The sequence below is a fragment of the Sus scrofa genome, chromosome 1, assembly GCF_054392235.1.
Source record: "Sus scrofa isolate SSC_HxYL_T2T_F1_AM1 chromosome 1, Sscrofa_HxYL_maternal_Yorkshire_Landrace_v2.0, whole genome shotgun sequence".
NCBI lineage: Eukaryota > Metazoa > Chordata > Mammalia > Artiodactyla > Suidae > Sus > Sus scrofa.
The window spans coordinates 276483647-276493627 of record NC_139383.1 but is presented as its reverse complement, the minus strand read 5'-3'; the positions used below and the strand labels follow the sequence as shown (position 1 = coordinate 276493627).

At 36.7% G+C, this 9981-nt stretch overlaps 2 pseudogenes; both read left to right on the top strand.

The window, feature by feature from the left end:
* Positions 1-825: 825 nt before the first annotated feature.
* LOC146407246 (olfactory receptor 1J4-like) lies at positions 826-1763 on the top strand (annotated as a pseudogene).
* A 6974-nt stretch (positions 1764-8737) lies between these two features.
* Positions 8738-9767, top strand: LOC146407245 (olfactory receptor 1J4-like; annotated as a pseudogene).
* Positions 9768-9981: the final 214 nt, after the last annotated feature.

The window sequence follows — 9981 nt, the reverse complement described above, 5'->3', positions numbered from 1 at the left end:
TGATAGAGCTTCTCTGGATATTTTAACTACTGAGTGTAATTTCCATGCTGAGTGGTTAAGAGCATGAATCTTGGTGAGACAGAATTGTGTTGTGATTCCACGTGTTGCACTTAATTGTGTGTATCGTTGCACATTTAAATAATGTATGCTTTTGTTTTCTTCTGGTTAAAATGTGTGTAAGAATATTTATTAGAGAAACAGGGAACATTTAATTTGAAAGTGTGAGTAAAACACTTGGAACAATGACTGGAACTTCCAAACTTGATATTTGTTTGGAAGCGTGGATTGGACATTTTTGATAATAGGGCATTTTAAGTGACTCAAAACAGATAGGATGCAGTGAACTACACTAAAAGCTCATGACATAGCTTTAGTAATTCTCCACAATGTAAGGAGTTTCATTTTTTTAAGAGGAAATGAATGATTGATACAACTTCCCTGGTGCTTTTTTCAGTTTCATCTTAACAAATGACAGATGTGTGAACCTGACTTGATGTAAAGATATAAACTTGAACTTCTCAGTTCTTGTTGACTCCTAAGTACTCCATATGGGAGAAAGCACTTGCTCTATAATTATTTCTCCATATGGGAGAAAGCACTTGCTCCATTGGTTTCATATGGAGAAGACTTGGTTAATGTGAGGATTTGATGTATTATTAAAGCCAGAATTGAAAAGACTGATTCATTCACCAGCAATTAACAGAAATAAAGGGAAAGGTAGCCAAACTTAAGACTTTTCATTGTACAAAGGACATGACTCTAATGTTATGGCATGTTCATCAACATTTCCCACTTTTCCCAATTCCCAGCAAAGGCAAGAACAGCATGAGGAGGGAGAACCAGAGCAGCATGTCTGAATTCCTCCTCCTGGGGCTCCACTTCCAGCCAAAGCAGCAGGAACATCTTTGCCCTGTTCCTGGGCATGTACCTGACAATGGTGCTGGAGAGCCTGCTCATCATCTTGCTCATCAGGCTGGACACTTGCCTCTACACCCCAAACTACTTCTTCCTCAGCCACTTGGCCCTTATGGGCATCTCCTTTTCATCTGTCACTGTCCCAAAAATGCTGATGGACATGCACACTGAGTATAAATACATCCTCTATGCCAGGTGCATAGCACAGATGTATTTATTCATATTTTTTCCTGTTCTGGATGATTTCCTTCTCATCTCAATGGCCTATGACATGCACATGGCCATCTGTCACTCTCTCCACTACACCATCATGAGAGAGGGACTGTGTGCCCCACAGTAACAGCATGTTGGATTTCTCTCCAGGGCTAGTGCCCTTTGTCATGCCCTCCTCCTGGCCCAGCTGTCCTTTTCTGCTGACAGTGCCATCTCCCACTTCTTCTGTGACCTTAGTGCCCTGCTCAAGCTCTTCTTCTCAGACATGTCCTTCATTGAGCTGGTCATATTCACAGTAGGACTGGCAGTCTTCATCCTCCCACTAATATGCATCTTGGTCTCATATGGCCACACATCTGGGCTACCATCCTGAAGATTTCTTCCACCAAGGGCATCTGAAAAGCCTTGTCCACATGTGGCTCCCACTTCTCTGTGGTTTCTCTCTATTATGGAACCATTATTGGGCTTTATTTTATTCCTTTCACCAGCACCTCCAGTGACAAGGAAATAATTGCCTCTGTGATATACACAATGGTCACCCCATTGCTGAACCCTTTCATTTACAGCCTGAGAAATGGGACATGAAGGGAGCCCTGAAGAAACTCTTCTACAAGGCAGCAGTCTTGTCTCAATGACATTTGCTCATCTTTATAACAGACACATGTAGTCACATTATCCCATATCCTACATGTCTAATCTTGAGCCCAGCCTGGAATGAGTACTCAGTAAATATTTGGTGATTTGAATTGCAATTTGGTACATTCATTCTTTCTTTTTCTAACAACTCATTAGTATAAATTGTGAATTTTGAGTTGACCTTATTGATTACTGCTCTTGTCTACAACATTAAGAAATTACATACACGGGAGTACTTATGTCTCTCTTCTTATACCATGGGAATTTATTAGTTTGTTATAAAACAACTTTATTGAGGTAAAATTGTTCTATAAATGTAGTATTTATTTAAAGTATTCAGATTGTTATTTTGAAATGTGTAGATTGTGAAATAACCTCCATAATCCAGTGAATTAATATATTCTTCCTCTCCACTTAGTTACCATTTTAATTTATTTGTGTGTGGTGTGAGAGAACTTAAGACCCACCGTACTATTGGATTAAATATAAAGTGTACAATACAGTCTGGTTCACTATAGTCACTGTGCTGTATGTATATTATACCTCAGAAGAACTGATTTGAACATTGTCCATTATGCTAGCGAAATAAGTCAAAACAAGACAAATACTGCATGATCTCACTTTTATGGGGAAACTGAAATAACCAATTCATTGAGCAGAAGATAGGATGGTGGTTGCTAGGGGTTGGGAGGAGGAAATGTGTGTCCCTATGGATGGGTGGAAGCTCCAGGCTGAGCAGGATCCTGTGGCATAGAAAGGTGTCAGAGCTGGGACTTTGTAAATTATTTATTTTCCTCTTCTCACTTGATATTCAGTGTTCTTTCCCTGTTTTGGGTTGCTTGTGGTGATGATGGTGACTCAGAAGAAGAAACTGTAGAGCAGCCTGTATTTCTCCAAGAAACCATCCACAGCTATGAGTTCAGCTCCTCCACTTAGGGACTCAAGGCTTCTTCTGGATTTTAGAAACAATGATCACTCTAAGACACTGCTGTTCTCTACACTCAGCAGTTCACTCACAGACTAGTCATCTCTGGGGTGTTCTGACTGCATGCATGAGTTTGAAGAAAATGCCTGCTCAGTACATACTCAGATTGAGAAAAACAAAAAAAGAACACATGACCTGGAGACTTCTGTTTCCCCCATTGAATTTGGTGTCTGTCTTATTTAACATCTTCATTCTGAATCTCTGTGAAAATAATTTCTACTCAGCTTCATGATACAAGTTTTATGTTATGAGTCTAAGTAATAATCTCTTTCTTCTACATCTATTGAAAAATGGCATAGTTTTCCTTCTTCAGGCTATACTTAGTTAAAGATGAATATGATCTAAACTGCTTCTGTGGCTCAGCACCACGTAGTTTAAGAGAAGAGTATTTTGGAAAACAGATCACAATCACAGGCTGTACCTGCCAGAGTGTGTGGCCTCAGGCAATTCCTTTCACTCCTCTCAGTATCACTTTCTTCTTCTGTGCTAGTTGAAAACATTCCCAAACACCATAAATATGTTTGATTTGAAACAAATGCAATTCTAAATTTGGCTTAATATGACCTTGACCAAGAATAATGAATATTAGCTTTCCCTTCCTGTGTGTCAATATAACTTTTGTCTCATATATACGTTCATGTTTATAGCTCTGCATCCAAATCTTTGTGGGAAGAAGGTTTTTATTTATTTTGCCTAATTACCCAGGAATGGAATTGCTGGGTCAAGTGTATGTTGAACTTTATTAGAAACTGACCAACAATTTCCCAGCAAGGTTCTATATTGTATGTTACTGCCAACCACATATGAGAGTTCCAATTTCTAATTCCTCACTGCCTCTGGTATTGCCAGTCAACTGATTTCAGCCATTCTAGTGGGTTTACTTTCTATAGTTTTCATTTCCATTTATCTAATGACTAAGGATGTTAGGTATCTTTCTACAGACTGATCTTCTATCTTCTTTTCTGAAATATATTTTCAAATCTTTTACCCCTAGTTTTAAAAAAGAATTGGCTTCCTTGTCTCCTCTAGGTGTACTGGATTCACAATTTATCAGAAATATGTTTTATAAATATTTTCTGTCAGTCTGAAGCTAGTTGTTTTATTCTATTAAGAGTTTCTTTTGAAGCCTAAGTGCATCTTATTTTCATGAAATCCAAATTATTATTTTTTTCTTTAAAAATTTAATGAATTTTTGTCCTATTCAGTAAATTTTGATACCCCAAGCTTTCCAAGATTGTATCCAATATTCTCTTCAAAATAGTTTTCTCATTATAGTTCTAGACAATTTGACCCATTTCTAGTTATATGTTTTGCATGTGGTACAACACAAGACTCTATGTTCACTTAAGGCATATTGATATTGAATCATGCTAACCCCATTTATTGAAACAATATCCTTTCCACATTTAATTGCCTTGGTGCATTTGTAAAATAGTATTTGAGCATATAGATATAGATATAGATCTGTTTCAAAATCATTCACCCTATTCAAATTATTCCTTTATCTAAATTCTGATCCTCATGAGATTATTGTTTTTTTCCCTTTCTATGGATTAAGAAACAGTTTTGAAATTTGGTAAAATAAGTCTGCTGGTTTATTTTGAATTTTTACGTTATTTTGTCTATTTTGTTTCCTTTTCACTTCTATATAAAATTAAGACTTAACTTCAAAAATAGGCTGCTGCTATTATGACTTTGATTATCTTGAATCTATAGGTCAATTTTGGGGAGAGCTACCTATCTAATTTCATTGAATTATCCAATCTATGGGTGAAATATATGTCTTTTATTTATGTCCTCTTTAATTTCACCCAGTAATGTTTCATGGTTGTTATCAACTTGTTTTGCATGTGTTTTGATAAATTTATCCATGTGTATGTTTTGGTTTTTCTACAGCTATAATATTATATGAGAATTCTCAGTTCACAATGCTCACTGTGAGGAAATAGACATACCATTGATTTTTGGCTTTTTTCATTCACCTTGTTTCATAGTACCATGTTAAACTCATATATTTCAAATAGATTTAGATTGTTTTAATTTGATTTCTTTCCCTCTTTTCCTGCCTTTGTTTAGATTAATTTGGTTTGTATTTTTTTTTCCTGCTTTTAGGGCTGCACCTGAGGCACATGTGTTCCCAGGCTGGGGGTCAAATCAGAGCTGCAACTGCTGGTCTATACCACAACCACAACAATGCAGGAGCCCAGACACATCTGTAATCTACACTAGAGCTTGGGACAATGTGGGATCCTTAATCCACTGTATGATGCCAAGAATCAAACCCACACCTTCATGGATATGAGGTAGGTTCATTCCTGCTAAGCCATGACAGGAACTCTTGTATTACTAATTTTATCTCTATTATTTTCTTCTTGGGTATATATCTTATTTTTTAGACTCAAGATTTTTTTCTGCAGTCTTCTCAAATTTTGATTTTGTATTTGTATGTGTGTCTGCCCTATGCTAAATGCAAGAAGTTTACAAATTTTATACATAAATATAAGATTAAATAGTATATAACTAGCATTTGGTGTAATATTTAAGGCTGTGCTGATGTTCCCAATTCTAGTCTGTTTGGAATGTGAAGATGGGAATCAAAATGTTTTGAAGGAGTTTGGTATTTGATACATGTGCAGAATTTATGATAACAACTTTCCTTAATCATTCATTTAGCTCATTCCATAAGCTCTGACTTAGGTGATCCCACAGGTGAATTAAGATAATATGGCTTTGTTGCTCTTTCCATGGGGTTCACCCTAGATTTCCATTCATTATGTATTTTCCTGGATCTTTTCAAAGTTAGGTTCTTTTTTCAAAGGAGCAAGCACCATGTACCACATCTTCCCTATTATTCAGCTATAAAAAATTGAAATAATGCCTTATGCAGAAACATGGGTGGATCCTAGAGATTATCATCCTGAGTAAAATCATGGAGACAGAGAAGGAAAGATATCATGTGATATCACCTGCATATGAATTCTAATAAAATGATACAAAAGAACTTATTTATAAAACAGAAAGAAACTCAGAATTCAAAATGAATCTTATGGTTACCATAGGTGGAACCATAAGATTCATTCCATAGGTGGAACCATTGTGGGGAGGGAAGAATCTGAAGGGTGGGGATAACATATACACACTACTGTATAAAATAGATGATTCATGAGAACCCACTGTATACACAGCAAAATGTTATCAACAGTTTTTAATAATTTATAGGGGGAAAAACTGATATATGTATATATATAGGTATGTCTATGTGTGTATATATGTGTGTGTGTGTGTGTGTGTGTGTATATATATATATATATACACACATATATGACTGATTCACTTTGCTGCACACCTAAAACTAAAACAATATTGTAAGTCAGCTATAGTCCACTAAAAATCATTAAAAATAAAATCAGAGCAATCCAAAGGCAATTAGGAACTTTTACAATGAACTCCATTAGGCATAATTTTAAAAACATGATAAATATAGCTTGAGAAAAATAATATATATATATATAGTAATATATATATATATATATATATATATATATATAGAGAGAGAGAGAGAGAGAGAGAGAGAGAGAGAGATCACTATGCTTTACAGCAGAAATTGACACAACAGTGTAAATCCATTAGTCTAATGAAAATGAAAATAAAAGTGAGTACATTGGGGAATGTTCAAGTACCCTTCATTAGATAACTGACAAAAGAGATTTCAAGGCATAGTATAGTCTTTAATAAAATTTCACAATGAAAGTGTTCATTCCCCAAATGTTCAGCTAAAAATTAAAAATTTTATGTAAATTGATGTAGGGCTATTTTATGTGTTCAATGTATGCACATGAATAGAAATAGAAATGCAAATATTAAATTATCATAGAAAAATAAAGCTAGAAAATAAGATGTAAAATAAAATGGATTTATGTAAATCTAAACTTTTCCATATAAAACTCATTGTAGAAAGATAAAAAAATGAACAATGGAAAGGTGGAGTATTTTGATTTTTTCCTTTGTTTTCATTGCCTGTTTTATTTGGATTTCCATCATGAAGCAGAATTGATTTTAAAATCAGCAAATCAAACAGGAATATCCCCTGGGGAGAAAAATTCCTCTTCACATCCCAGGCTATAACCTGTCAGGGGAAACATGAATCTGGTAGGATGGGCCAGGTAGGAGATGTCCCCACATATCTTTCTGGGCACCCACATATAGGGCATCTCCCTGATGTTCTTCCTAAAGACAGTTTTGCCTCACAGTTTGCCCTGAGAACCATCTGCCTGAGAATCACCTGGCCCCAGGTCTCATGAATGTACATCACTGGGTGTGGAGCTGGGGTCACATCTTTAACAAGCTTCCCAGGCAATTCTACAGAACATCCTAGTTTAGGGACCAGTTCACTAGGGCATGTGTCCTGGAGGCAGGAGAAGAAAACCGAGCCATTAACACAGGTTTTTTTTTTTTTTTTTTTTTTTTTGAATTATTTTATTTTTTTTAATTTTATTTTTTATTTTTATTTTTATTTTTTTTATTTTTATTTTTTTATTTTCCCACTGTACAGCAAGGGGGTCAGGTTATCCTTACATGTATACATTACAATTACATTTTTCCCCCACCCTTTCTTCTGTTGCAACATGAGTATCTAGACATAGTTCTCAATGCTATTCAGCAGGATCTCCTTGTAAATCTATTCTAAATTTTGTCTGATAAGCCCAATCTCCCTAACACAGGTTTAATGCATGTCTCTTACCAAGTTCCCTGTGCCCTCGTGTCCTTCCCTGGTGGGTAGAGCATCGTCTTCACATCTCCATTTCTGAAGGTGGGGAACTAAATGAGGATTAAGCTCCAGGATCATGGCTTTTCTCTCTGATGCTAATGAGAGATTCAGGAACTCAGAAGTTGTGGATTCATCTGGTCTCAGGGTGTCCTACAGAAAAGGTGAGAAACCAGTCCATGCTACTGGCAGCTAGATCACTTGAGCATAAATTTTGGAGCAGAACAGCATATCTTTTACTAGAAGCATGTATGTATATGTGTGTGTGCATGCACACGTGTGTGTGGACACAGATCCAGAGCACTTCTGTGAGCTCTTCCTTAAGCCAATTCTTATTCCAAGTTATTTAAGATGGATAGAGGAGACATTCTTGGCCTCACACTTTGAATTTTCTTAATATTATCTCTTTTCATTTTAGATTATGCATGTTGGTGTGGTCATGAAAATTTTTTGTGTGTATGTATTTATATATGTAAGTAAATATACAATTTTATTTTTGTTAGTGTATAGTTTATTTACATTGTTGTGTCAATTTCTGCTGGACAGTGAATCGACCCAGTCATAAATATATATTTACATTCTTTTTCTCATATTATCTTCCAACACATTCTATCCTATGATATTGGATAGATAGGTCATGGATTCAGAAGAGGTAGGAGAATGATAAACATGAGTACTAGTAAAAATATGTATAACTGGCAGTAATATTTTTAGTTTTTTAAGCAGTTATATTTCAAGACTGAGCTCCAGGACTCTTTAAGTCCAAGCAACAGGTATGCATCTTTTTTCTTCAACCTTTGTATATAATGTATGCTTTGACTTTTTATTTTTGATCCACTTTGATTTGACTATATGTCATTGAAACTTCCTCTGAATACAACTTGCTAATGGATTTTGGATTTCAAAACTTCAATATTTAACAGTTTGAAGGTAAAGACTTATGTTTGTTCCTAAATGCACAGGAAAAAATGTAAATAATGCAGATTTAATTTTATATCCCTCTTCTAGTTCATTTTTTTTTTACCAATTATACATAGCTGCAAATGATGACTAAGAGGCTGACTCTTGCCTAGATGATGAAATATTGCCACAGAGCCAATTTCTTTTCTGTAGCCACACTTATCTGATAGTAAGTTCTCTCATTTCCCTTGTTGATACCATACAATTTAAAGGATATTTTTAGGGTCATAGCAATGCAGACAGACCTTGGCATATTCAACAGTTAAAAAGCTTCCTTTTTATCTGGCTGCTATGAATCATGATGCGATGGATATGCTTCTCTCACTGTATACATGCCAGCAGACAGGAGAGGAGTATGAGGAGGGAGAACCAGAGCAGCATGTCCAAATTCCTCCTCCAGGGGCTCCCCATCCAGCCAGAGCATCAGGGTGTGTGATTTTTTTTTCCCATTTTCTGGGCATGTACCTGACCACAGTGCTGGGGAACCTGCTCACCATCCTGCTCATCAGGCAGGACCCTTGCCTCCACACCCCCATGTACTTCTTCCTCAGCCACCTGGCCTTCTCTGACATTTCCTTTTCCTCTGTCACTGTCCCTAAGATGTTGATGAAGATGCAGACTCAGGATCAATCCATTCCCTATGCAGTGTGTGTAACACAGACATATTTTTCCATGTTTTTTTGCTTGCACTGATAAACTTCTTCCAGAGATGGCCTATGACAGGTATGTGGCCATTTGTCACCCTTTATGCTACACCATCATCATGAGGGAGGAGATGTGTCTGTGTCTGTTGGCTGGGTCCTGGCTCCTCTCCTGTGCCAGTGTGCTGACCCACACACCCACCTGGCTCAACTATCCTTCTGTGCTGATGACATCATCCCCCACTTCTTCTGTGACCTATCTGCTCTGATAAAACTCTATTGCTCAGACACATCCCTCAATGAGCTGGTCATATTTAGTCTGGGGCCCGAAGTTGTCATTTTTCCTTTGAGTGGTGTCCTTGTATCTTATGTCTGCATTGGGGTCTCCATCTTAAGGGTCCCCTCTACTAAAGGCAAAGCTTTGTCCACCTGTGGCTCCCACCTCTCAGTGGTGTCTCTATTCTATGGGACAGTGATGACAGTGTAATTTTCCTCCTCATCATCTCCGTCCAATGACAAAGATATCATTGCTTCCATAATGTACACAGTGGTCACCCACATGCTGAACCCTTTCATCTACAGCCTGAGAAGCAGAAACATGGCATTGGCCCTAGGGATTCTTTTCAGAAACATTAACCTTTTAGTGAAGTAAGGATCATGTAACCATGTTCTTATTTATTCAATGACCTTGTTAGAAATACCTTAACAAGTTTTGTGTTGACCACCCATGTCTCTAGCACTTTTCTAACTGTCCTTTAAATGGTCATTGTTATTGGGTCAATCTCTTTCCCTTTGGTAATACATCTTGCCCATTTAATCTTCCATAACCCTAAATATGACATCCACAATACACATTCAACATGTGG